We start from the raw sequence: 26,408 nt of genomic DNA on the forward strand, positions 1-26,408 counted from the left end.
GGACTCATTCTGTTAATCTCAGCATATGCCCAGCTCTTATCGCTACCTCGTAACACACTCCCGGAACCCTTACTCCTTACCGGGTCGGTGGAAGATACCTGGCGGTGTCTCAGCCCATGCTCGTTAAAACGAGTCTACGCTGTGTATATTTCCTAAACAGCGTCATAACGCGGTAAGACGTGGCCGCCATTTTGGATTGGGCAAAAATCCTTTAGAATCAATGTATATGTCCCAGGTGTCGAACATTCTCGCGGGATCTCGATATACACTCCAAAAATCTTTATTAGGCATTGCAGTGTACACAGGTCGCTTTCAAAAAAACTTTACACATGGATAAAATTAGTCATGTATCTCTGACGATGTCAGCCAATACCTTTATTTCTCAAAAGATGACAAATGTCGGTCAGTATAGTGTTTATTTAGTCAGATTGTTATATATTAATAAACAAACACAGCGTGCACCATATTTTCATGGGAACAGATAGTGCTCATTATTTATTTACTCAATAAGTCCACAACAACGTGTGTGAATTCTATAGCCCTATACCGAGGACAAATGTCCCTGTATAGCATGGAGCCGGAGCAATCGATGTAACTAAAACTCGTGTCTCCATACCATTAAAAGCATAGGACACAGTGTGCAACGTAATTCATATGGAATCCAGGTTCATGTACAGTCTAGGATTCCAAGTGCACACTCATACAGATGCCAAAGGAACATGTTCCTAACAGGTTCAATGTATTTTATTCCATTCTAGTAAGTCGTTCAAACCGAATTTATCAGTTTTTTCTTGCAAAATCCATTTAGCCTCCCTTGTGATTAGCAGCCCCTCAACTGTACGTGCATCACCTTTTACTTTTTCCAACACCAACCACTTAAATGCGTGTTTGTTGCGGTGGCAATGTTTCACCAATTTTGTAGTCAGTTTTCCAGATCTTATGGTGCTTAAATGCTCCTGAATGCGAGTCTTTATTTTACGTGTGGTGAGCCCTATGTAGTGTAATCCACACTCACAGTCCGGTCTGTATACCACATTCATGGTGTTACAGTTACTGAACTGTCTCAACTCCCATTCTTTGCCCGTATTCAAAGTAACGCTCGTAATCTTTGAAGTAAGAGAACAGACAGAACACCTGCCGCAGGGATAGTGACCTGTAAGCCGTGTCTCGCTCTTATCTATAGAACTTTGGGTACGAGGATGCACTAGTTTGTCCTTCAAATTACTGGACCGTCTGAAGGCAAATCTTGGAGGAGGCATTTTGAAGTCTTTATTAGACAGGATAGCCCAGTGCTTTTGTATCGACTGCCTGATTTTAGTGGCTAAGGAGTCAAATGTCAAGACCACAGGAAGGCATTCTCTTTTTTCTTTTTTCTTTACCTCTAGTAAGGCACTTCTGGGAGTGTTTAGCGCTCTCTTTTTTGCATGCTTAATGATTTTTACCGGGTACTCCCTTTGCAAGAGTTTATCACCCAGAACCTGTGCTTGTTCGTTGAAAACCTCTTTAGTAGAACAGTTTCTGCGGTCCCGGAGAAATTGGCCCACGGGTAGGTTATCCCTAAGGGCCCGTGGATGGTATGACTGGTAGGACAATAATGAATTCCTATCCGTAGGCTTTTGATGAACACTTGTGCTCAGGGTGTTCCCACTAGCCTTGATGTCTAGATTCAAGTACACAGCGGAATCCCTACTGTACGACCAAGTAAATCGGAGACTTTGATCTTGATGGTTGAGCCAATTTAAGAAATCCAACAATCTGGTTTCATCTCCAGTCCAAACGCAGAGCACATCGTCTATATATCTCCTCCAGAGACGCACATGGTCTCTGAAGGGATTGGTGGTGGGGTAGACAATGTGCTCTTCGAACTGGCCTACATATATGCAGGCCAGACTTGGGGCCATCGTGGCCCCCATGGAGGTCCCCATTGTTTGTAAGAACAACTTGTCCTTATAACAAAAGAAATTGCGTGTGAGCGCCATTTCGATGCATTGCAAAACGAAAGTTTGCGGAGCATCATAAAACCATTCCTGTTCCCCCAGTGCCCTGGCTGCTGCCACCAGCGTGGCATCCTGGGGGATACAGGAATATAGGGACTCGATGTCGATGGTGACCAATATTTCTTGTGTCGGATCAAAAGTCATTTCGCTAATTACATTCAGAATATCCATTGTATCTTTTACAAAAGATTTTTGGGTGATCACAGATTCACGCAGAAAATAGTCTGCGAATTGGGAGAGGGGTTCAAGTATAGACTGTATCCCTGATACAATAGGCCTGCCCGGCGGAGGCCGGGCAGGCTTATGTATTTTCGGTAAAATATAGAACGCAGGCATCCTGGGGTTGGTATTCACCAGGAATTCTGCTTCTTTCGCGGAAATCCAATTCCTTTCTCTCGCTTTGCCACCATTTCTTTGATGAGTTTAAGCAAATCAGGCGTGGGGTCTTTTGTTAAAGGCTGGTAGTTGGCCCGGACATTCAGAAGACGTAATACTTCTGTCTCATAGTCCCGGGTCTTGGGCACAACTACCGCGCCCCCTTTGTCTGCACTTTTTATCGTTAGATCAACATTGTTTTGCAAGGTCTTAACTGCTTCCCAGTCAGATCTGGACATATTTTTGTACCCCATATTTCTCCCTTGGGATTCAAGGTCTTCGATGTCTTGTAAGACTTTGGACTCAAAAACCACAATCTCTGGGCCCACAACTGCACTAGATGGAACAAACGTAGATGGATTTCGTAAATTAGTGTTAAAACCCCTTTGCTTCTCTGGTGGTTGATTCGCAAAGAATTTTTTTAGCTTGATCTACCGAACTGTCTCGAAAAACTCATCCTACATCTAAAGGGGTCGTGTGCGGGTGTGGGAACAAATCCTAACCCTTTGTTAAGGACTCGTTCTTCATCGTCTGACAAAATGTGGTCTGACAAATTTACCACTATGTTATTTATAGGGGTTGTCTGCCTCTGCTCCGAGTTTGTCTCGGGGAGTAAGTTTGCCATTGGGGTGGCTGATTGCCTCGTCCTCTTCCTCTTCCTGGTTGACCGGTTCCCCTGTTGGCTCCCTGTCCCTGTTCTAAAAAAAAGAGCGCAGTAATGTTCCTAATTCGGCGTCACTCTGTGGTTGCGGGTTAAACCTCACTCGATTCCCTTGAGGCCTATCTTGCTCGTCCTCACTGGACGTATTGTCAAAAGACTAACCCTGGGCGTAGTGTGCGGAGTGGGACTCCGCGGAGCTACGCGAAGTGGGCGCACAACTACGCCCACCCGCGCACTCCGCGTAGCCCCACTCCGCGCCGCCCGCCTCCCTCCCGCCCTCCCTAAATACATAAATAAATGTATAAAAAGCTTTTAAAAACACTTACCTTGTCTGCCGCGTCCCCGGGGCTCCCTCTCGCCGTCCCGCCGCTCGCGCCGCCACCGAATCGGATCCTAATACGCATGCGCGGGCGGCCGCGCATGCGCATTCCTCACGAGAAATGCGCATGCGCGGCCGCCCGCGCATGCGCATTAGGATCCGAAATGGCGGCGCGCATCGCGGGACGGCGAGAGGGAGCCCCGGGGACGCGGCAGACAAGGTAAGTGTTTTAAAAAGCTTTTTATACATTTATTTATGTATTTAGGGAGGGCGGGAGGGAGGCGGGTGGCGGCCGGCTACGCTCCGTCTGCGGAGCGCGCGTAGTGCCGCCTGGCTACGCCGGCTACGCAAAATGCGTAGGAGGCGGCACTCCGTGCACTCCGTGCACGGAGCGTAGCTGGCCGCCCAGGCTTACAAAAGACCAGTTAGCCGGGTACGTTTCTGTTGTTGTTGTTGTTTACCCCCCCCAACCTCTACGTTGCCCTGTCTGGTTAATTTGTTCAGGTCCTGTCTGGTAATGTGAGTCAGTTACATATGGGAAAGCCCATTCATGTGAATACCTCTGTAGGTTTCTTTGGAGTCCTTTGATTTTCTGATTTATTATGTAACTCCTATATTCAGTTAGATCTTCTTGTATTTTGCTGAGATGTTCTTTGGCATTTGTAAGAGTATTATCACATTTAATGCTCTCTTCGAGCTCAAGGATCTCTTTCAAGAGTTCTTCACTCAATCTCTGAGCCGTGCTAATTATAAGAATTAGCCAATCCCTGGTACACTTATTAGCTATGTAACTCCAGTCTAGCCTGAATTTCTTATCATCCAAGAATATTCTTGGTTCTATTCTTACAAGGAGACTGGCAGGGGAAGCTCCAGCTGTATAATATTCTGACATAAGTGCCCCATGAAGGGCTATTCTGATTTGCTTTTTCTTTAAATTACTCAGTTTTTCCAACTATTCTCTCACTGAGGTGTTCCCTAATAGTGGTGTATCTGAAAACAGTGAGGGGGCCGCTAATATCGCGGCTATCTGATCATCTGTAAAAGCCAAACAGTTCTTATCCATAGTATGGCTTATTGGAGAACTCAAGGTATATGCGATAAAGAAGAGGATGTGCTCTGCGATTGGACTGGAGATGAAACCAGATTGTTGGATTTCTTAAATTGGCTCAACCATCAAGATCAAAGTCTCCGATTTACTTGGTCGTACAGTAGGGATTCCGCTGTGTACTTGGATCTAGACATCAAGGCTAGTGGGAACACCCTGAGCACAAGGGTTCATCAAAAGCCTACGGATAGGAATTCATTATTGTCCTACCAGTCATGCCATCCACGGGCCCTTAGAGATAACCTACCCGTGGGCCAATTTCTCCGGTACCGCAGAAACTGTTTTACTACAGAGGTTTTCAACGAACAAGCACAGGTTCTGGGTGATAAACTCTTGCAAAGGGAGTACCCAGTAAAAATCATTAAGCATGCAAAAAAGAGAGCGCTAAACACTCCCAGAAGTGCCTTACTAGAGGTAAAGAAAAAAGAGAATGCCTTCCTGTGGTCTTGACATTTGACTCCTTAGCCACTAAAATCAGGCAGTCGATACGAAAGCACTGGGCTATCCTGTCTAATAAAGACTTCAAAATGCCTCCTCCAAGATTTGCCTTCAGACGGTCCAGTAATTTGAAGGACAAACTAGTGCATACTCGTACCCAAAGTTCTATAGATAAGAGCGGGACACGGCTTACAGGTCACTATCCCTGTGGCACATGTTCTGTCTGTTCTCTTACTTCAAAGATTACGAGCGTTACTTTGAATACGGGCAAGGAATGGGAGTTGAGACAGTTCAGTAACTGTTACTACCACACCTGTGGTATACAGACTGGACTGTGAGTGTGGATTACACTACATAGGGCTCACCACACGTAAAATAAAGACTCGCATTCAGGAGCATTTAAGCACCATAAGATCTGGAAAACTGACTACAAAATTGGTGAAACATTGCCACAGCAACAAACACGCATTTAAGTGGTTGGTGTTGGAAAAAGTCAAAGGTGATGCATGTACAGTTGAGCGGCTGCTAATCACAAGGGAGGCTAAATGGATTTTTCAAGAAAAAACTGATAAATTCGGTTTGAACGACTTACTAGAATGGAATAAAATACATTGAACCTGTAAGGAACATGTTCCTTTGGCATCTGTATGAGTGTGCACTTGGAATCCTAGACTGTACATGAACCTGGATTCCATATGAATTACGTTGCACACTGTGTCCTATGCTTTTAATGGTATGGAGACACAAGTTTTAGTTACATCGATTGCTCCGGCTCCATGCTATACAGGGACATTTGTCCTCGGTATAGGGCTGTAGAATTCACACACGTTGTTGTGGACTTATTGAGTAAACAAATAATAAAATTAATGAGCACTATCTGTTCCCATGAAAATATGGTGCACGCTGTGTTTGTTTATTAATATATAACAATCTGACTAAATAAACACTATACTGACCGACATTTGTCTTCTTTTGAGAAATAAAGGTATTGGCTGACATCGTCAGAGATACATGACTAATTTTATCCGTGTGTAAAGTTTTTTTGAAAGCGACCTGTGTACACTGCAATGCCTAATAAAGATTTTTGGAGTGTATATCGAGATCCCGCGAGAATGTTTGACACCTGGGACATATACATTGATTCTAATGGATTTTTGCCCAATCCAAAATGGCTGCCACGTCTTACCGCGATATGACGCTGTTTAGGAAATATACACAGCGTAGACTCGTTTGAAACGAGCATGGGCTGAGACACCGCCAGGTATCTTCCACCGACCGGGTAAGGAGTAAGGGTTCCGGGAGTGTGTTACGAGGTAGAGATAAGAGCTGGGCATATGCTGAGATTAACAGAATGAGTCCGAGCGAGTCGGGAGAGACTCGATCGAGGGAGGGAGGATATGCCGTGTTAGCAGCTACGTAACACGGATAAATGGAGATGGCATATAGAGTCTGTGAATAGATGAAGTGGGCCACCTATCACCTGACTTCAATCTTCGATACGATCATTGGGACTTGAACTATCGAGTTGAAAGGGTATAATAGCCATGTCTTCGTTAGATACTCCCCATTTTCAGAGTAATGACACTATAGTGATGTAATTGTGGGACGCGATTGTGCTATCGAGTAGTGGATAGCTAGTGAGTCCTTGGAGGTTAATTGAAATTAAATGAAATGAAATGAAGTGAATCTTATAACACACTACTAAGCCCAAAGGCATCAAGGCGCCTACCAAACAAAATCAAAAATAACCAGATAACAATACTACGGGTATGCCTTTGAGAAAAGCCACGTTTTCAGAGCTTTCCGAAACTCCAGGACCGACAGTTGGGATTTAATTTCAAGGGGAAGGCTGTTCCATAGCTTAGGAGCTACCGTTGAGAACACCCTACGACCCCATTTACTTCTTCGGACACGAGGCACCACCAACAAGCTCTTAGTTGATGAACGGAGGTCTCTGCCCGGTGCATAAGGAAGCAACAATTTCCTCACACCACCAGCCCCCTTACCAGCAAGTGCCTTATATGTCAAGCACAGAGTCTTAAAGGCAATCCTGGATTCGATAGGGAGCCAGTGCAGGCTTTTCCTCGCGGCCGTGGCAGAAAAGCGTCTGGGAGCATCCAGTACAAATTTGGCCGCCGCATTTTGGGCAGTCTGAAGGCGCTGCACCGGCCCTTTATTTACGCCAGCATACAGAGCGTTGCAATAATCAAGTCGCGAAGCGACAAGTGCAACAACAACCTGCTTGCGAGCCTGAGGGGACAAGTAGTGTTTATCTAAAAGAATGGAGAAAGTACGTTTAGGGCGACCATTCTCTCACAATACGATAGAATGATAGTGTAGATCAGGTACACTCCCTTTTTTACATCGTTTACTTTATTCCATTTTCCACGCAGAAAATTGAAGGGGAAGAAGAGTAACCGACACTTGCGGTTGCAGTTTTATGAGAACTCTACCCTCTCGGCTGGTACGAGTACTGATGGCCGAATGAGGGTAATTAACATTCAGTTATATGCGAATAGGTTTGAGGGGGCACACGCTCCGGTAGCAGGTTTGATACAAAAGTGTTTTTATGTTTTTTTCAGTTGTGAAGACTAATTTGTCCATATGCAGTGGCCTTAATATATATGACGCCCTGAAGAAATTGCCATAAACTCCGTTGGCAATGAAACATGTCAGCAAGTAAAGTGGTGTTGGTTGGATAGTCAGTAACCATTACCACTTCCTTTTTTAACCTCCACACCCAACACAAGAGACAGAATAAAATGGCATATCTGTGTTGTTGTGTGGTTTTATATGTTGTCTGACACTTTATTGGTTACTTTGTGGTCTTCCTTCACTGCATATTTTCACAAAACTATTTTCCTTTGTGTTTTTTGGACACACTTTCTTTCTTTGAGCTCGATGGTGCCAATGATGAGAACAGGGCAATCCTGGTGAGTACCTGCCAGGTTCCCGTTGGTGGTGCGCACGTGAGGTGCCATCTTGCTCTCACACACTTTTTTAGTTTTCACACATCACAGTTTGACACTTAAGTGTGTGTTATATGTTGTCTCGCAACTGAATTTCACTTTGTGGGAATTGGGCGATTGTTTAAATGAGGCATAAGTCCAGGATACACCAACTACCCCGATAATTAATGGAAGGGGAGTACGTTTTGTAATGATAATGCAATAAATGGTGTACCCGAAAAGGATAAAACTAGAAGTGCCCACAGAGTCTAGGTCTTTTTTGTACTAGTTGCATTATGAGTGGAGGGCGACCTATGACTAGCTTTACCCTCTAAGCTCCTGTCTGTTTCAAAACTCAATATTTTCTGCCGGAAATTTAATTCTATTGTAATTTGAGGTATAACTGGAGCCCCAGAGTGGAGCTGGCTGAATGCCAGAGGGTACGGTAGCAGCTATGAAGAATTCTTCTGGGCGATGATCGCTGTCCCCCTTGTCACCCATTCTGAAGCCAGTTATGAATGAGAACAGCGATAGACTGGCGAACGTATAATCCAGGATCGAGCAAGTTGATACCGAATAATGGGTGGCTACAGGGGGGATGTCGCCAGCACATCTACCATTTAGGGCCCTAAGATAAAAATATTATATGTCCTCTAGACAATGTCTGTTTTTTTTATTTATTTTTTTTAAAAACCTTTATTGAGAAACAGGTATAAATACAAGCGCAGGCCTACAACCACAAGGGCCGGCCGCAAAATCAGGAGAGTCAAAAGGGAACAACATCAACATGTACGGTAGGATGAATACAGGATAGACGTGTAATGAAATCGTTACACAGTAAGCGCCAGGATAAGAAAGGTTTCATTTTATGATGTATAGAGGAGGCAGAAGCCATATCTACCCATGTGTCATGCAACATACTCAGAAAAAGGGGGGGGGGACGAGAGGGATGCAGCCCCCTACGCAATCAAATAACCACAGTAGAGCAAAGCCCAGAGACAACCAATGCCCATCAAAGGTTCAAAAATAAAGGACAAAGCATAGCAAACCAATAAATGGGTCACCGCATAGACCGCCCTCCCGCCCCGAAAAAGGAGAAAGTGCAGACACTTACGAAACGAAGGAGAAAGAACAAAGGGACATAGCCCACCCCCTAGAAAGAAAGCAAAGAAGGGACCATAGAAGAAAACAAACTAAAATAACAAACCCCCCCCCCACCCTACATCACTGTAATGGCTATGGCCTATCCCACTAAACAGCGTGCCTGTCGCCCAGAGTCACCCGAAATATAGAAGAAAGAGAAAGGGAATAATAACGAAGGGAAAAAGAGAAAGGGATAAAAGGAGAGGAAAAAGATGGAAGAGAAGGAGAGGAGAGAAGAGAGGAGGGGAGCCAGCGATCGAAATACAGAACACCACCCCACCCGCAATAACGGATCACTAGTCGAGGTCAAAAAAAAGGATACTGAGAAAAGCCTACATAAAGGATGAAGACAGGAACTGTCCAAATGATGAGGCACGGAGATGCCAATTAACAAAACAAAAGTCCCGCAGGCACCCAGGCACGATCACCCCTGTCCACTTCTATGAAAAGCAGAGCTACCAGACCCCGCCACGGCCAGGAAACAGCAGGATACAGTGGGTCCATACCAGTCAGGGAAAGCAAGTGGGATCTTCACGGAACACCGTCTCGGCGAACAAGAAGCAGCCAGGAAAACTCGGCAGCAGTCAGAATGCAAAAGTAACCCAAAGATCCACGTGGTCAAGCACAAAGTCCGGGCTGTCCAGCACAAAGCAAAGAAATCAGGATGTAGGAAATACTGCTGCATCGGCACCGGGTCCACTTGATCCCATGGAATCGAACACCCAGCCGGATATCCCAGCACAGCAGCTGGAGAAGTCTCAACAATACCAACTCGGGGAGACGACACCGCGTCACAAAATGGCTGAACAACCATGGCGTCGATCCGCAACTCCAAGTCCCGGCAGTGCAAGGACAGGTCGATCCGCAGAGCACCCAGGGCGAACAAGACAGCACTCCGTGTAGGGGCCGCCCGAATCAAACGAGGTCTGGGGAGAGCAAATGCAGCAACGTCCCTGTCTCCAGGAGGAAGACACCGCCATCTTGTGCATATCACCCGCCGCCATTGTCGCATCCGCCTCCAAGCCCACCAGGAGTGCCGGAGGCCCCAGGACACACAGCCGATCCGCGGCGGATGGCACTCGGCGGAGAAAGGAGAGTCACCAGAAGAACGGGCGTGCTCCCCACAACACTCGGGGGAGCCCTGCACCGGATCCCAGGCGGGACAATCAACAGGAGTGGGCTTCTCACCCGAGGGGTGCCGGACAACGCGGCTTCTCTTCTTCGGGCCGGCAGGCAATCAGGCATGCGGGGTGGCCCACCATCGGGGGTGGGTCCGCTCCGGCGCTTCCGGCTCGCGGCTCTCAGGCTCCCACCATCGGGTCTCTTCAGCGGTTCCGGGCCGCCGGCACTCCGAACACCTCCGGGCAGACACAGCACTCGAGGCCCCGGCGTCAGGGCCGGGAAGGCCAGCAAGGTTACAAGGGCAGAACGCAGAAACCACTGCACGCCAGAGCCCCGGAAAAAGACGGTAAGTGAAGGCTCTTCCCAGGTAACCAAATTCGGAACACCCCGATCAGGATAAAAGACAGGATAGGCGGCGGGGAGGAAGGGATCTCGGAGCGAGGCGTTTATGCGACTGTTCCGATCGCCATCTTGGCTCCTCCCCCCCAATGTCTGTTTTTTGTTGTTGATTTTTCCGTGGATAAAGCCACATTGAGCTAGTATATTGCAATTGGAGGATTGACAGCTTGCTTTGTTACCTTCTGACACTCCCAAATGATATTGGTTCAAATCCCCCGACAGAATGAGGTTGGGTGTATCTACACTGCCTATTTAGGTTGTTAGTTGGCCAATTAGCTTCGCAGAATCAGTTGCAGTGCGTTTTGGGTGGATGTATGCATTGACGAACATTACTTTGTTTTGTGTCCCTGACAAGGAGAAAATAAGTTTGACTGCTAAGTCAACCTCTGTGGCAGGGCTGACTTTGTCTGCTGACGGTATGGTGGTTGTGGATAAGTAAATTGCCAGCCCTCCTGAGGCATGCCCTGATTTCCCACCTTTTGTGGCTGGTGTGGCCAAGCATAGGAACCCTTGTAGGTGTAATGGTTCTATAAGCCATGTTTCTTGCAGCAAGATTATGTCAAACGAGTTAAGGTATTGTAGGAATTCTGGGTCTGAAGTTTTTGTAGCTAAGCTGTTAACATTCCATGAGCAGAGGCGAATCTCCATTGCTTTTTTTGCTCTGTTGCCTGCGTCTAATTGCCTGTGTTGTCATTGAGTCTCTGGCGAAAGGGTAATAGTTCTTGTAATTAGCTCAGGATTCCGAAGACTGCTTTAGACAGCTATTTCTGCCTGGGGGAAACGTGCTGGATGCCCAGATTGCAAGGCCTTCGTTGCAGAGAATAGCCCAGTCCCCCTCTGAGGACAGAGATTGGGGGCATTGGGCAGCTCTTGGGACCGGACCTTGGGTTGGCGATTAAAAAAGGTTCTGGGTAGCCTGAGTTTTGGTGAGGAGTAACAATAATGCCCCAAGCTTTAAAGGTGTGATACTCATGTAATACTCTCTGTGCAATTGCGGTTGTTATCCATGTGGTCCTCATTGTCTCTGGCATTACTTGGTTTTTGGCATGGAGAAACGCTATTGCAAGAAGGGCGGTTGAGTCTAGGTCTGCGAGTTTGGGAGTAGCTCGTAGTAATCTTAAGATGTTCCCCCTGTTCAGGAGGTCTTGATTCCCTTTTGAAATGTACTGCCGCTAATTCTTCCATTGTGGCTTCACTTTTACACTATCAAGGGTATTCTCAAACATAACAAGTTCAGCAACCCACCTAGCTAGACCTGCTACAAACATGGGTTTCATCTTTGTTCGGGCCATTTCCTTAGCTGTCTGATCTGCAAAAGCATTTACTCTACCCACATCATCAGTAACCTTCCTGTGGGCACTGCATTTAACAATAGTCAAATTTCTTGAGGAGCGCTAAAGCGGACAAAAGCCTCAATATGAGGTTCTGATGCTGAATCTTGGTACCATGGGAAGTAAGGAACTCTCTCTCTGCCCAGAGTCGCCCAAAATTATGCGCAACCCCAAAGGCATACTGGCTGTCAGTATAGATATTGACAACCAGTCCCTCGCTCAATTCGCAAGTTTGAAGGAGAGCAGCGAGCTCAGCAGCTTGAGCCGACTGATAGGGGACCTGTAATGTCTCTACCACTGTGCGCAACGTAGTGACAGCAAAAGCTGCGGATGTGGTTCCATCTGATGATTTAATACAAAAGCCATCGACATATGGTGCAGAGACAGAATATCAAGTTTTTAATATCGATATACAAAAATATTGAGTTGCAAATATCGTGATACAGGCACATCGACAGCAAGAATATCGTGGTCTAGAATATTGAGTTTAAGGTAAGAAATATAGTTTTATTAAATATCGAAGTCAGTAATATCGTTTGCAAAAATACTGTCTTTAAAATATCATTTTTTATATTAGTGTTATGTTTTTTAGTATGTATTTTAAAAGTATGTGATCTAATTTTTTTAAGTATTGCTTTTGTTTTTAAATATGTGTTACATTTTTAGTAGTGAATAATTTTATGTTAATTACATTTTGCGTTTTTTAGTTCTGTAGCGGGTTGTGGATTTATAGGGGAATAGGGTAGGAGGTAATTTAATTGTAATAAATTAATTAATATTTTTTATTTGTTAGTATTTATTTAATTTAGATTTTATAGTGTCAATTATGGTAATTCTTGTATTCTTAATTAATTATTAATTTGTTATTAATGTTAATTAATTAATGGATAATTATATACATTTTTAAATTTATTTAGGAGAGGGTTGTTGGTTTTTTAGTAGAATAGGGTAGGAAGTATTTCAATTATTACAATAATTAATATTTGTATTAGTATTTATGTAATTTAGAGTTTAGAGTGTTAATTGTGGTAATTAGTGTATTATTAATTAATTAATAATTGGTTAATTGTAATTAATCAATTGATAAATATGTTAATTGTGTTATTTTCTTTTAGGAGCGGTTTGTGGGTTTATAGGGGAATAGGGTGGGAAGTAATTTAATTATAATAAATTAATTAATATTTTTTAATTATTAGCGTTTATTTAATTTAGATTTTATAGTCTTAATTTTGGTAATTCGTTTATTAATAATTATTAATTGGTTGTTCATTTAATTAATTAATAATTATGTTAATTGTGTTCTTTTTTTAGGAGCGGGTTGTGGGTTTATAGGGGAATAGGGTGGAAAGTAATTTAATTATAATAATTGATTAATCCTTTTTTATTATTAGTATTTATTCAATTAAGATTTTATAGTGTTAATTGTGGTAATTCATTTATTATTAATTGGTTGTTAATTATTAATTAATTGGTAATTATGTGAGTTTTGTAGGAGCAGGTTGTGGGTTTATAGGGGAATAGGGTGTGAAGTAATTTATGTAAAAATAATTAATAATTACTTGTTTATTTATGATAATTCAATAATTTAAAATGACATTTATAAATTGTGTAATTTGAGATGTGAATTGTGGGGTTTATAGTGGTAAAGGGTGGGTAGTAAATTATGTTCTATTAATTAATAAGTTGTTAATTGATAATAGTTTAATAATGTAAAATTAGTTATGGAAATTGTGTAATTATTTTTATATGTGTTGTGGTGTTTGTTGGGGTAGAGGGCGGAAAGTATTTTAAGTTTCATTAATTAATAATTATTTGCTCATTATTACTAATTTATTAATTGATACATTTTATGGTAATTGTTTACTTTTATTTTGTGTGTGGATTTTGGTTTTCTAGGGGTAATTTTTGGTGGGGACATTCATTTTTATATGTTTTAATTTAATTGTTAATAAATAATATTTGTTTTTTGATAATGTATTATATTGATTATGAAGATACAGTTTTTTTTATATTTAGGTGTGTAGTGAAATGTGTGGTGTTATAAGGTAGGAATTGAGAAATATTGATTTTGTGTAATAATTAATGTTTTTGATAATAATTTATATTAAATATATTTTTTGTTTGTAAAATCTTTTTTAAATTGTTATAAAATAATGTTTGTAGGTAATTTTTAGTTTTTTTAAACATTATAATATGTTTCTATCTTTTGTAATTTTAAATATGTTTATATAATTTTAATTTTTTGTGTTATTAACAATTTTTGTATTGTAGTTGATATTTTGTTTCTTTTTGATTTTGAATTGACTTTGTTGGGAATATTAACTTTAACCCTCTGCTATCCAACACTTTCCCTACTGTTGCACTAACTGGAGTGGGAATAGTAATTTTTAACTTTCCGCTATCCAACACTTTCCCTACTTTTGCACTCACTGGAGTGGGAACAGTAATTTTTACCCCTCCGCTAGCCAACACTTTCCCTACTGTTGAACTCAATGGAGTGGGAATAGTCATTTTTACCCCTCCGCTATCCAACACTTTCCCTACTGTTGCACTAACTGGAGTGGGAATAGTAATTTTTACCCCTCTGCTATCCAACACTTTCCCTACTGTTGCACTAACTGGAGTGGGAATAGTAATTGTTGCCCCTCCGCTATCCAACACTTCCCCTACTGTTGCACTCACTGGAGGGGGAATAGTAATTTTTCCCCTCCGCTATCGAACACTTTCCCTACTGTTGCACTAACTGGAGTGGGAATAGTAATTTTTAACTTTCCGCTATCCAACACTTTCCCTACTTTTGCACTCACTGGAGTGGGAACAGTAATTTTTACCCCTCCGCTATCCAACACTTGCCCTACTGTTGAACTCAATGGAGTGGAAATAGTAATTTTTACCCCTCCGCTATCCAACACTTTCCCTACTGTTGCACTAACTGGAGTGCGAATAGTAATTTTTACCTCCCAGCTATCCAACACGTTCACTACTGTTGTACTCACTGGAGTGGGAATAGTAAAAAAAATGTCCCCGCTATCCAACACTTTCCCTACTGTTGCACTCACCGGATTGGGAATAGTAATTTTCTTCCTCTCCGCTAGCCAACACTTTCCCTACTGTTGCACTCACTGATGTGGGAATAGTAATTTTTTCCCTCCACCATCCAACACTTTCTCTACTGTTGCATTCACTGGAGTGGGAATAGTATTTTTTACCTCTATGCTGTCTAACACGTTTCCTACTGTTGCAGTCAATGGAGTGCAAAATGTAAGTTTAAAATTATTAAATATTTTAATAATTTAATTATTAATATAATGTTTTTTTAATCAGATTTTAGGTTATAGGTGTATGTGTGTATATAATACATATATTCACCTCCAATCCTGTTTCCTCCAAAGGAACGGGGTTGACACAGCTAGGGTTGTGATGCAGCAAAGCTTTAATTTCCACCACAAAGCACACAGATACAGCGTGTTACCATCAGTCCTGCACCTGGCAGACGCGTTTCGGCGAATGCCTTCTTCCAGTTCTGTGCTCGAGTGTCAATGTACTGGGAATTCGTGGGGTTTGTTTAAATATTTCAACGAGGGTTCTCATTGGAGCTGCAATATCAACACAGAAAGAGGACATGGAAAGTTTCTCATGTAGGTACTTCCCTCTTTCTTCTCCTCCGTTACACCCCAATGTGTCAATCCTGCCCACCGAAAGCCGCCAACAGCCCACATTCGTAGACTAGGTCCAGTGACTTGCCTATGCATGTCATAATGCTCTAACTCCGTCATCCATGGAATGCCAGCTCCTCTTTTCACGCAGGATTGGTGGCGGATTACCCTGCTGCTCGAAGACCCATTCAGCAGTAAATCCGCTGCTCTCTCCCCTTTGCCAAAACACGATTCAGGCCAGGAGGGTGCCTCGTTATGCATCACCTGCATTCCACCAAAAATTGTCGCCAGCCACAGAGCTCCTGATCGAGAGGCGTGCCAGAACTGCGGAGCCAACCTCCGCCAAGCATTCACCTCCAATCCCGTTTCCTCCAAAGAAACGGGGCTGACACAGCTAGGGTTGTGATGCAGCAAAGCTTTAATTTCCAACACAGATACAGCTTGTTACCATCAGTCCCGCACCTGGCAGACGCGTTTCGGCGAATGCCTTCTTCCGTGCCAGTGCTGTGCTCGACTGTCAATAAACTGGGAATTTGTGGGGTTTGTTTAAATATTTCACGGAGGTTTCTCATTGGAGCAGCGATATCAGCACAGAAAGAGGACATGGTAAGTTCCTCAAGTAAGTATATATATATATATATATATATATATATATATATATATATATATGTGTGTGTGTGTTAATTTGTATATATTTATAATATTTTAAAATACATATTAGTTATTAGTTTATTAATTGTTTTACAGTAAATATACATTTATTACATTTTATATATGTACGTTAACATTTTTTAAATTACATGTGTTATATTTGTTAAAATGTACAGTAGATCTAATTAATTTTTTTAAGTTAATTTTAGTATTTAATTTATTTAACATCCTTTTTTATGTATTAAAAAACTATTTTGTACATCGATATTTTTAACATCTATATTATTTTTTTCGATATTTTTGTATTTTACACTTTAAAGATAGGATGTCGATATTTTGGATATCAATATTTTTGTATTGATATTTGTGTATGGGGATATTTATGTATTCGATATTATGTCAGTGATCCTCGACATGTAGTTCTCCTTGGGGGTCAGATAAGGGAACATCAGTCAGGTCTACCCGTCCCTTCGTCTCTTCTTCCATCCGGAAGATACAATCATGTTTATCAACTGCATCGTTCTCAGAAGGGAGGGGTTGTAATGTGGCTGAATTCAGAGTGGTACATCTTTGAATTGTAATATGTTTAGCAAAGAGGGTCAATTCATAGCTGGTGAGACGTGCACAGGTGAGGTGCTGGGTCTTTGTGTTATTCAAAAGTGTATCCACAGCATGGGGTACCATAACTGTGAGGTCAGTATCAAGCACGAGTCCAGCCGATTGTTGGATTGAAGTGGCCATAGCCGCGACCGCTATCAGACATCTCGGGAGGGCTCTGGCGACGGGATTAAGCACAGCAGAGAAATAAACACACAGCCGTTACTTTTCCCCACATTTTTGTGTTAGGACAGAAATTGCGCAGCCAGCCATCTCGCGGACATAAAGCACAATCATTAGTAGTACCAAGCACTGGAGCTGAACAAAGCACAGTTTTCAATTGCTTCAAAGACTGCTGACATTCGGACGTCCAAGGCAACAGCTAATGCACTTCTTTCATTGTTATTGCAAGAAAAGGTTTAAGTAGTAGGGAATAGTTAGGTGTCCATTGATGAAAATAGGAAGTGATACCTATAAAACCGAGCACATCTTTTTGAGTTTGTGAAAGGGGCATTTTAACAATGGTACTGATGCGCTGAGGCGTTAACCTCCTACCCTCCTTCGACAGTAGGTGACCTAAGTAGGTGACCTCAGTCGACATTACTGAAACTCAGAGAGGGAAACCTATGGTCATTATGGGCCAAATGCAGCAACAATTTAACTGTACTATCTCTACAACCCTGCTCCATATCAGAAGCTATGAGTAGATCATCAACATACTGCACCAATACATTACCTTAGGGAAGCGACAAGGAATCCAACACCTTAAATTGCTTGACTATTAGTACTAGGACTTTCTGGTTAGCCCTGAGGAGCGTGACATAATCTAAAACTCCTACCAGCCAGTGTGAACCCAAACAAACATCTATTGTCCGGATGGGTAGGAATGCTAAAGAAAGCATTTTTCAAATCAATAACAGAGAAGAATTTAGCAATAGAAGGAATCATCGTCAAAAGCATGGAAATATTTGGATCCACAGGAAACTGTGGAACCACTATTTTATTAACCTCGCGCAGATCAATCACAAAACAATAAACATCATCAGCTTCCTCAAAGGGGACTGAGGGTGCCCGTTTAAGAATTGGAAGAATAGGACTATTATATATATTGCCAGACTTTTCCTCAACTACTCCCTATTGTATCAAATCCTGAATAATATGAAGAAGAGCCTGTTCTCCTGCCTGCGGTATCTTATACTGAGGAATACAAGGCAAAACAACATTCTCCTTAACTTGTATAGAAACTGGTGGTATATGCAACAGCTCTACATCCGTGTCACCTGTAGCCCATAGAGTGGGTGCGACATCAGCAAACTCAGCTGGGAGGGGTGCATCCTGAGACAAACACTGTTCAGTACTCACATCTGGACCCATAGTGATATAAACAACCGCTGGAGAACAATAGATAGTAGCATGCAACTTCTTCAGTAAATCCAAACCCATCAAATTCTCACCACAGTTCAATGTCGACAAAATGGAGATTCCATAGTAAAAGGACCAACAGTCAATGTAAGGGGGCGGGTAATGGGGCTTACAAACGGTACACCTGAAAAACCTACCGAAACATTATTGTGGCCAGACAGGGCTGCCCCAGGGACCATATGTCGAGAAACAGAACTCTTCATTGCACCTGTGTCCACCAAAAATTCCTTAGTCGAGCCTTGCAAATCCGCTGTGACATAAGGACCACGCTGATCTACAGGTATCTGAACTGGTCCCTCTCCCTGGCCGTCCTAGCTATAGGACATACCCGTCACCTCATCCATATCTTAATCATCATGATAATACTGGCCATCACGAGGGTCATCGAAGTCATTATCAGAACGACCCCTGTGAAACAGTAACAGTCTGAGCTCTCTCTGTCCCACGACCTCTCCCACCGGAAACTCGCCCTCTAGGGGCTGCAACTTTCTGTAAAAGCACAGGGCACTGGCTAAGCCAATGACATTCCTCCTTACAATACGCACACTGATTCGGCCCTAAAGGTGTAGTTGAAGGCTGTCTACTGGTACGTGGAAGCTGTCTAGAAGGAGCCCCCGTCCGGAATATTTCCCCTAAATGCCTGCTGCAACAGCACTTTCGTTTTCAAATCCTTATTTTTCTTATCAGTCCTATCCTTTTCCTCCTGATCTCTGTGTTTGTAATACTGAGCCATATTCAAAATAACAGACGTGAAAGAGTACTCTCAGACGCCTATAAATGAGTCGTAATTGCAGGAAGAAGATTAGAAACAGATCGGTCAATGAACAATCAAACTCCTCCTTCAACAGACATATCCTGCCCTCTAAAGTCGAAAAACGTATCTTCAAACCATGGTAAAGAAATCAGACACACTTTCATTCTTCTTCTGCCAACAAGCCGTCAATTTGTCCCAGCTTACCTTCTTAGGTGGAATAAGGGAATGCACATATGTAATAATACGACCTGGCAAAACAAGTATCTCTGCTTAGGGTTTATCACCTGGCTTCTTTTCCTGATACCATCCTTTAATTACATCCTACGTACCACCCAACTCTGCAACATGGTCCTGAGTATGTACCAGTATGTACCAGTCTCCAAACATCAACTCGAACAAGGAGACCAAAAAACATTTCGATATCAGCAAGAGTCATTACAGTAGAAGAGGCCGCCTTTGTCAATTCTTTATAATAAGCTGTAGAATTTTCCTAGAGTCAGGCAAATGAGCCTTAAGGGCTAAAACCTCCCTCCGTTTTCACAGAGTTTAAACCCAGTGCTCCTGGAAACAAGCAGCCACGGCCCGTGTAGTGACCGTTCCGTGCTGATCTGTTAACTCTGGTGTTTCTGGGTGATATATGGGACGGACCTCCCACATCGGAAACTGAGTTATTTGAGTGGGGCTTACCTCATGCAGTCTACCCCGGAAAGCAACTAGCGTTGTAACATTCCCAAATTCCTGGCCTGGCTCCTAGTCGGCAGTATATAGGCGATCTCTGATACCAAATAAACTTTGATGTGCTTCTGTCCCAATGTGTTTTTGCCAAAGACTAATCAATGTAGCAGACATATACTTAAGGGTGTTGCTGTCTAAAGGGTTCAAAATCCCGCTTGACTTCCCAAACATGCTCTTCTACACTATAAATCGCATTACGATCACACCACGCAGCCTGGTCAGCTATTACTTGTTTCTCTTCCTGCCCTACCCCAGATCGCACTAACGGGCCTATTCACTGCCTTAATTTCATCCAATCTCTATCCTCAAACTCACATACTTGTGTCTCAACATTAAAAGGTATCGGAGGGTGAAACAACAGAGGTCACAGGTACAATTGTTTCTGGCACTTGCACCGGAGGAGAAAGAACAAAAGATACAGAAGCTAAAACAGCAGATGTACTAAATACAGTGGTCAAAGATGGCGGGGACGAAGGAGGAGCAGGAGGTGCCGTAGCCAAAGCCGTCGAAACAACAGCCATAGATACGGAATCAACCGGAGCAGACGAAACAGGCTGCTGGGGCTGCAAGGGAATGACTGGATATATCCTCTGCGGGGCATAAGGAGGCGGAGGTCGAGTATCTAACAACTCCTCTACAAAAGTATCATCATCTTCTTCTTTAACCAAATAAGACTTATCAATATGCAGTCGAAATCTCCTATCTTCACATTCAATTCCAGACTCTTGCTTTTCCCTATCATATGCCACAGCCTTTTGCGTTAATGTTTGCATTTTTCCCTTACGTGTATCTCTCTCCATTTTTAACTGTCACGGTTTATCTTCCTTCTGCCAGGTTCTGAGGGAGTAAAACATGGACTGTCTACTTCTTTTCTTGAATAATTGCTCCTGTAAAAAAAAAATTTTTTTACTCATCAAAAGTACCCTGCAACAGCCACAGCAACTTGGCATTTCCCATTGTATATTTGTGCCATAATGTACTAAACATAATAGGGCCAAGACAATGCTTAACATACATATCAAAATTAGGGCTGCCTTCAGGAGGCGCCGGCTGAGCTGCTTCCAATCCAGCATCTGCAGAGCAATAACACAAACAAAAGATTTTACTGAGACTAGGCATTTTAAAAGGAAAACAAGCTTGTTATTTTTACCTAGCAAAGTAGTTGCAAATACTTTTATTAAAAACGGTCCTCAGACCGTACCAAAGTCAAACCACAATGGTACCATATCCACAAGGAACCCAAACGAACTCACCTGATATCAGTAGCACAAACAAAACAAACCAATTCTCCACTGCCGACTCTTCAGACTAAACGGTCAGATCCAAGGGTTTTGCCGTTCAGGCCTCCAGTCGGGATGACTACTGGGCGAGGCACCGTCCGGTAGGACAGAAGGGAAAGTTGCAAGCAAATATTACTCTTTGTGCAGTGAAGAAAATAGAAACCTTTTCAGGGGTCTCACTGATACACCTGGTCCTTTTAAACCAACAAAGAAGAGATTGGCACAAAAGCTGTAATATAAAAGCCATCTTTATTTACCTCAGATGAGGGAGACTACATCACACAGTACCCTCAGGAAACTGTAGGTGGCATTCTAAGGAGTACAGAGAACAGGGACCTTATATATGTATAAGTTTATATAGTCAGAATAAAACCAAGGGGAGGTCCTGGCATGTACTAGTATGCAAAATGACTAATATGGGTATACAAAATTTGCTTGCTCAAAAAAGTGGGAGGAGAGACCAAACTGAGCACATCAGTAAGAATAGCCTGACAGTTATAACATACGGGCAGGTGCATTCTACTGGCCAGGCACCCCCGAGCATGTGCAAGGCTCTGGAAGAGGGAAATGGCACATGGCAAGCACATTTCTAACTAAGATGGCAGCCAAGTACAAAATGGCTTTCAGCTCATGCTAACAGATCCCTGCAATCTTTAACAGATGGTCCTTTTAGCATGAGCTAAAGACATTCCTGTGATCCATTAGGAACATAGAAAATATTTGCACATTTCTCTTCATAAATTTATCAATATCCTAATTCATTGCTAGGTGGGCATTTACCATTCTAAACATTTCCTTAAGTGGGTATATATAAGGTACTAGCTTACTGTTAAAACGAAGTAAAGGGGTAGTCATCTCTTGTAAGTGGTATATGTAGGTTTAATCAGGTAGAAGTCAGCAGGTATATAGTTACAAGGGGATTCCATATAAGTCAGGTAGTCTCTGGTAAAGCCCCACCAGGAGCAAGGTCCACTCTGCTCAGCCCATCTCACCAACTGATCATGCCACATACAAAGTCACTTTAACATTCTACATGACATCATAGTAGGCTGAGCAGGCAGAGAGAGAACCAAAGAGGAGAGACATGAAAATGGCAATAAGTACATTATAACACATCCCCCTCCTTAATAACTGAACAAATAAAGGAAGCAAAGAAACAGAGAATGTATTAAAATATAGAATCAAAACATCCCCTAATCATACAAAGGAACTGGAGAAGAAGAGAATGCATTAATGAATGCAACAAGAGGAAAAAGAGAAAATGAATCAATAAAAGAAACCAAAAGGAGAAGAAGAGAAATGCATTACTAAATGTTACAAACTCAACTCTCCCCATGGATAGTGATCATAAGCACAAAAAGAAATGCACAGGTGGAAATCGCATTTCCAACAGAAAGAAGAAGACACAGTATTAACACAATACAATACCTCCTTCTCCCTGAAATTGATCAAAAACAACGAAAAACAAAACAAGATAACCATCCTAAAAACCAGTAAATCCAAAACTCCACCCAAAACCTAATGTGCCATACATAAAAACTGCAATAAAACAAATCAAGCACAATACTAAATGCGGATAACCTGGGGCAAGACAGGGAATTTCAACCCTTAACTGCACAAAATCCCAAAATAAAGGTAATAAGTGTGTACCCGTCACACACAGACTGTGTAGCCAAATAGCACAACCAGAAAAACCAAAAACCTAGGGTAACCCTTAACCCATGTGTGAAGAAAATACACACAGCATGTACACGCTAATCAAAAACCAAGGGTAACTTAAAACCTATGACACTCTCGTAACTGTGGGCAAGCTTTAACCCACGTCACACACCCGAAAAACTAAAGGTAAACCTTAAGTCAAAAATCCTATACAAATTTGACCAAGACTTAAAATTCAGAAAAAACCAAGCACAACGTGCAGACAAGACACTCCAGAACACAGAACCAAGGGAACAACCGCACTCAAAGGAAAACTAAACATGGATCAACAAGACCCACGACAAAACCCAGGAAAACCACTAAACACCTAACATCCACGCACAACCGTAAAAGGGACACACCACACAAAGTCAGGGAAAAAAAAAACTTATACTCATCAACACCACCCTAGAGAACAAGAGACAAAAATACAAATGTCCAGCAATGATAAAAGTGTCTCAAGCTCCGGGGAACTGTTTCAAGTAAAGAATGTTGTAAATACAGGAAGATTCGCGACGTCTTCCGCAAAACAACATTAATCAGACTAAACACACTTAAAAGTCACACACAAATCGATGACAATAACATGTCCCCAATACAAAGTTGTGAATATGCAATTATAAAACAAGGTAATATTAACAAAACAAACTAAAACAAAAAACGTGGTCACCGTAGTCTAAGATGAGCGATGCCTCACCCAAAAGTCCAGTCCAATGAAGATGAGCGATACCTCACCCGAAAGTCCAGTCAGCAAAACAGAAAGTCAAATCCATGGAAGTCTAATTCAAATATTCATTCATCCAAAATCCAAATGTAGCAGGTTAAATCCAACGTGAGTATAGAATTGCGCCACAAACAGCACTCCCAACTCGAAATCTCCCAACATGTAATCCAAAGCAGTGACACTGGAAAGCACCAACAACACGATCTTCAACCTTTCATGGTAACTGTCGTGGTTCTCTGCACATACAAAGGGATCCTTCCTAATGTGCCAAAATGGCCGTCGCAGCGTCGTCCAGCGTCTATTTCTAATGGAAATAGGCCACACCACGTCATAGGAAACCTTCACCAATACCACACAGGATTCCAAAGACGTCATCAAACAAGATATGCAGGCGAAGTGGAAGGAGCTTCTGAGACCAACCGTCACCGCTTTGACAAACGGTGAGTTGGCAGATAATAAATGAAGCGCAGGCTCAATTTTAAAATATAAAGTATCTTCCACTGTCAAACACGCTGTGATCGTAGATTCCATCTGTCTACCGGCAATTAATTTTAATAAAGCAACGTTTCTTTTACTGCCAGGACGCGCTGTACATAAGTCTGAAGTCTTTTTGTTAAATTACGCAGATGCTTAGTTCGAGCACCGAAAGTAAATGAATTCCTTGAGCATAAATTTTTTTTTTTTTTTTTTACCAGTAGATGGCAGCAACTAGACAGAAATCAGTCTGAATTGTAAAGGTGAGATCCTAATCGGCGCTCAAAGCCATCAAACATAAGCAGTGCATGTTTTACACTTCGAAAATAAACTAATCTCAATGCGCTGCTTTAACACGAACACTGCGTGTTATTTCCAACGGGGTAAACATTAGCAGTTTAAGTCTTTCCATAAAAAAAAAACGATGTTGCTCTTTACTTTTAAAGATCACCCTTCTTCACATTATCAACATCAGTGTTTGCAGGCTGTCTTAATATGTTGGGGAAACAGTCACCACAGTCCAGTAAATTCAATGAGCTAAATCACACGTTTGTGGAAAATCAACACTCACCAACAACAAGCACTGGCACATCCACGTTAGGGCCGACCGGTCTTTGGTCACTGGTGGGGCAAGTGGAGAGCCAGTTTGCTTTTTCTTCATGCGTTACTTCATTTTCATTTTTTCTTTAGTTACAGGAGTTTCAGCTTCTTTGTTCTTTGTTCTTAGTTATTCAACAGTTCCATATATTCAAACCCAATCAATGTAGATCACGTAGGTTCTCCTCGTCGTCGCCAGTGTTAAAACGAAGTAAAGGGGTAGTCATCTCTTGTAAGTGGTATATGTAGGTTTAATCAGGTAGAAGTCAGCAGGTATATAGTTACAAGGGGATTCCATATAAGTCAGGTAGTCTCTGGTAAAGCCCCACCAGGAGCAAGGTCCACTCTGCTCAGCCCATCTCACCAACTGATCATGCCACATACAAAGTCACTTTAACATTCTACATGACATCATAGTAGGCTGAGCAGGCAGAGAGAGAACCAAAGAGGAGAGACATGAAAATGGCAATAAGTACATTATAACACTTACCCGTCGCGCGTTGCTGCGATCTCCGAAGAATGGAAATTCAAGGAAACTCGTTATGATAACATTCAATTTACATTGTGTCATTTTTCTTGAAACGTATTCATTTTAATATGGAAAACATTTCAAAGTGTCGTTTTAATTCTATTTATTTATTCGAGTGCTTGTGGATACACGTTTTTTGTTTTTCCGTCTGGTGCATACTTCAGTATTCGAAAGATTATGAGGGCCCTGTGGGGCCGATATTTTTAAAAAATTAATGCCAGAAACCTTCACGGGTGTGTACTCAACAACTACCCAAAGTTTCCTGGCGATCGGATGAATGCTGTTTTAATTCTATTTATTTATTCGAGTGCTTGTGGATACACCATTTTTTGTTTTTCCGTCTTGTGCATACATCAGTATTCGAAAGATTATGAGAGCCCTGGGGGGGCCGATATTTAAAACAAATTTATGCAAAACCTTTGCGGGAATGTACTCAACAACTTCCCAAAGTTTCATGGTGATCGGATGAATGGTGTTTTAATTCTATTTATTTATTTGAGTGCTTGTGGATACACATTTTGTTGTTTTTCCGTCTGGTGTGTACATCAGTATTCGAAAGTTTATGAGGGCCCTGGGGGGCCGATATTTAAAACAAATTTATGCCAGAAACCTTCGCGGGAGTGTACTCAACAACTGCCTAAAGTTTCATGGCGATCGGATGAATGGTGTAGTAATGCAAAAAGGACAAACAGACAGACAGACATACATTTGTTTTTATATATATAGATAAGCAGGAGTGCAGAGGAAACAAGCATTGGGTCATAATTAACATACGGATATCAGGAGAGAGTAATGACTATTATCACAAACAGAATTATCAACTTTCTAGCCTTAAGCAAAAAGCAAATCCTAGAACCATCTAGTAAAAACATTTTCAGGGCTCCTATGCATTTCAGTGACCATTCATTTCAATTTCAGAATAGCCAACAGCACATATCTAATAAAAACATATTCAATAGACTTTTCCAGTGTTTCCCTTTATGAGGGCTAGAACATTAATCATATTTTAGGAGGAGGGCAAAGTAACATTGGTTAACTGCTTAGGAAAACATTTTTCGTGTACAATACACATTATAAGAAATACAAACATTAAGGAAGTCAGACAGATTATTACAAAAAATATCCTGGCTCCAAGGGACCAGGAGGACCACACAGGGTCATAGGAATTAGGACGAGGAGCCTCAAAGTGCTGCTCCTCCTCAAACATGGGATGACCAAAAGGGTACATTATTAACAAAAAAGAAGTCCTTGGGGAAATTAAAGCCGCCGTACAACCAGCCAGAGGGGAGTCTTCGACCTGTGTCCGTTTGAGCCTCATAGGCAGGCTCTTGTTGTTTCCACAGTGGAGCTGCACAACTCGCAACTCAAGAATCACGTCCCAGTTTTAAGGGAAAAGTTTCTTCTTTCAGGATAGGGCAATCACCCACCAGGGCAAATGCCCTCAGCGAACCTG

The 26,408-nt window shown here is 42.2% G+C and overlaps 1 long non-coding RNA gene across 1 annotated transcript in view; it reads right to left on the reverse strand.

The window, feature by feature from the left end:
- Nucleotides 1-26,408, reverse strand: part of LOC144825757 (uncharacterized) — a 223,084-nt gene that overhangs the window by 112,611 nt on the left and 84,065 nt on the right. Inside the window, exon 2 of the long non-coding RNA XR_013609552.1 lies at nucleotides 20,438-20,540. This is a non-coding gene — a long non-coding RNA (uncharacterized LOC144825757). The remainder of the gene's footprint in view (nucleotides 1-20,437; nucleotides 20,541-26,408) is intronic.

Source organism: Lissotriton helveticus, chromosome 1_1 (genome assembly GCF_964261635.1).
Source record: "Lissotriton helveticus chromosome 1_1, aLisHel1.1, whole genome shotgun sequence".
Lineage (NCBI taxonomy): Eukaryota > Metazoa > Chordata > Amphibia > Caudata > Salamandridae > Lissotriton > Lissotriton helveticus.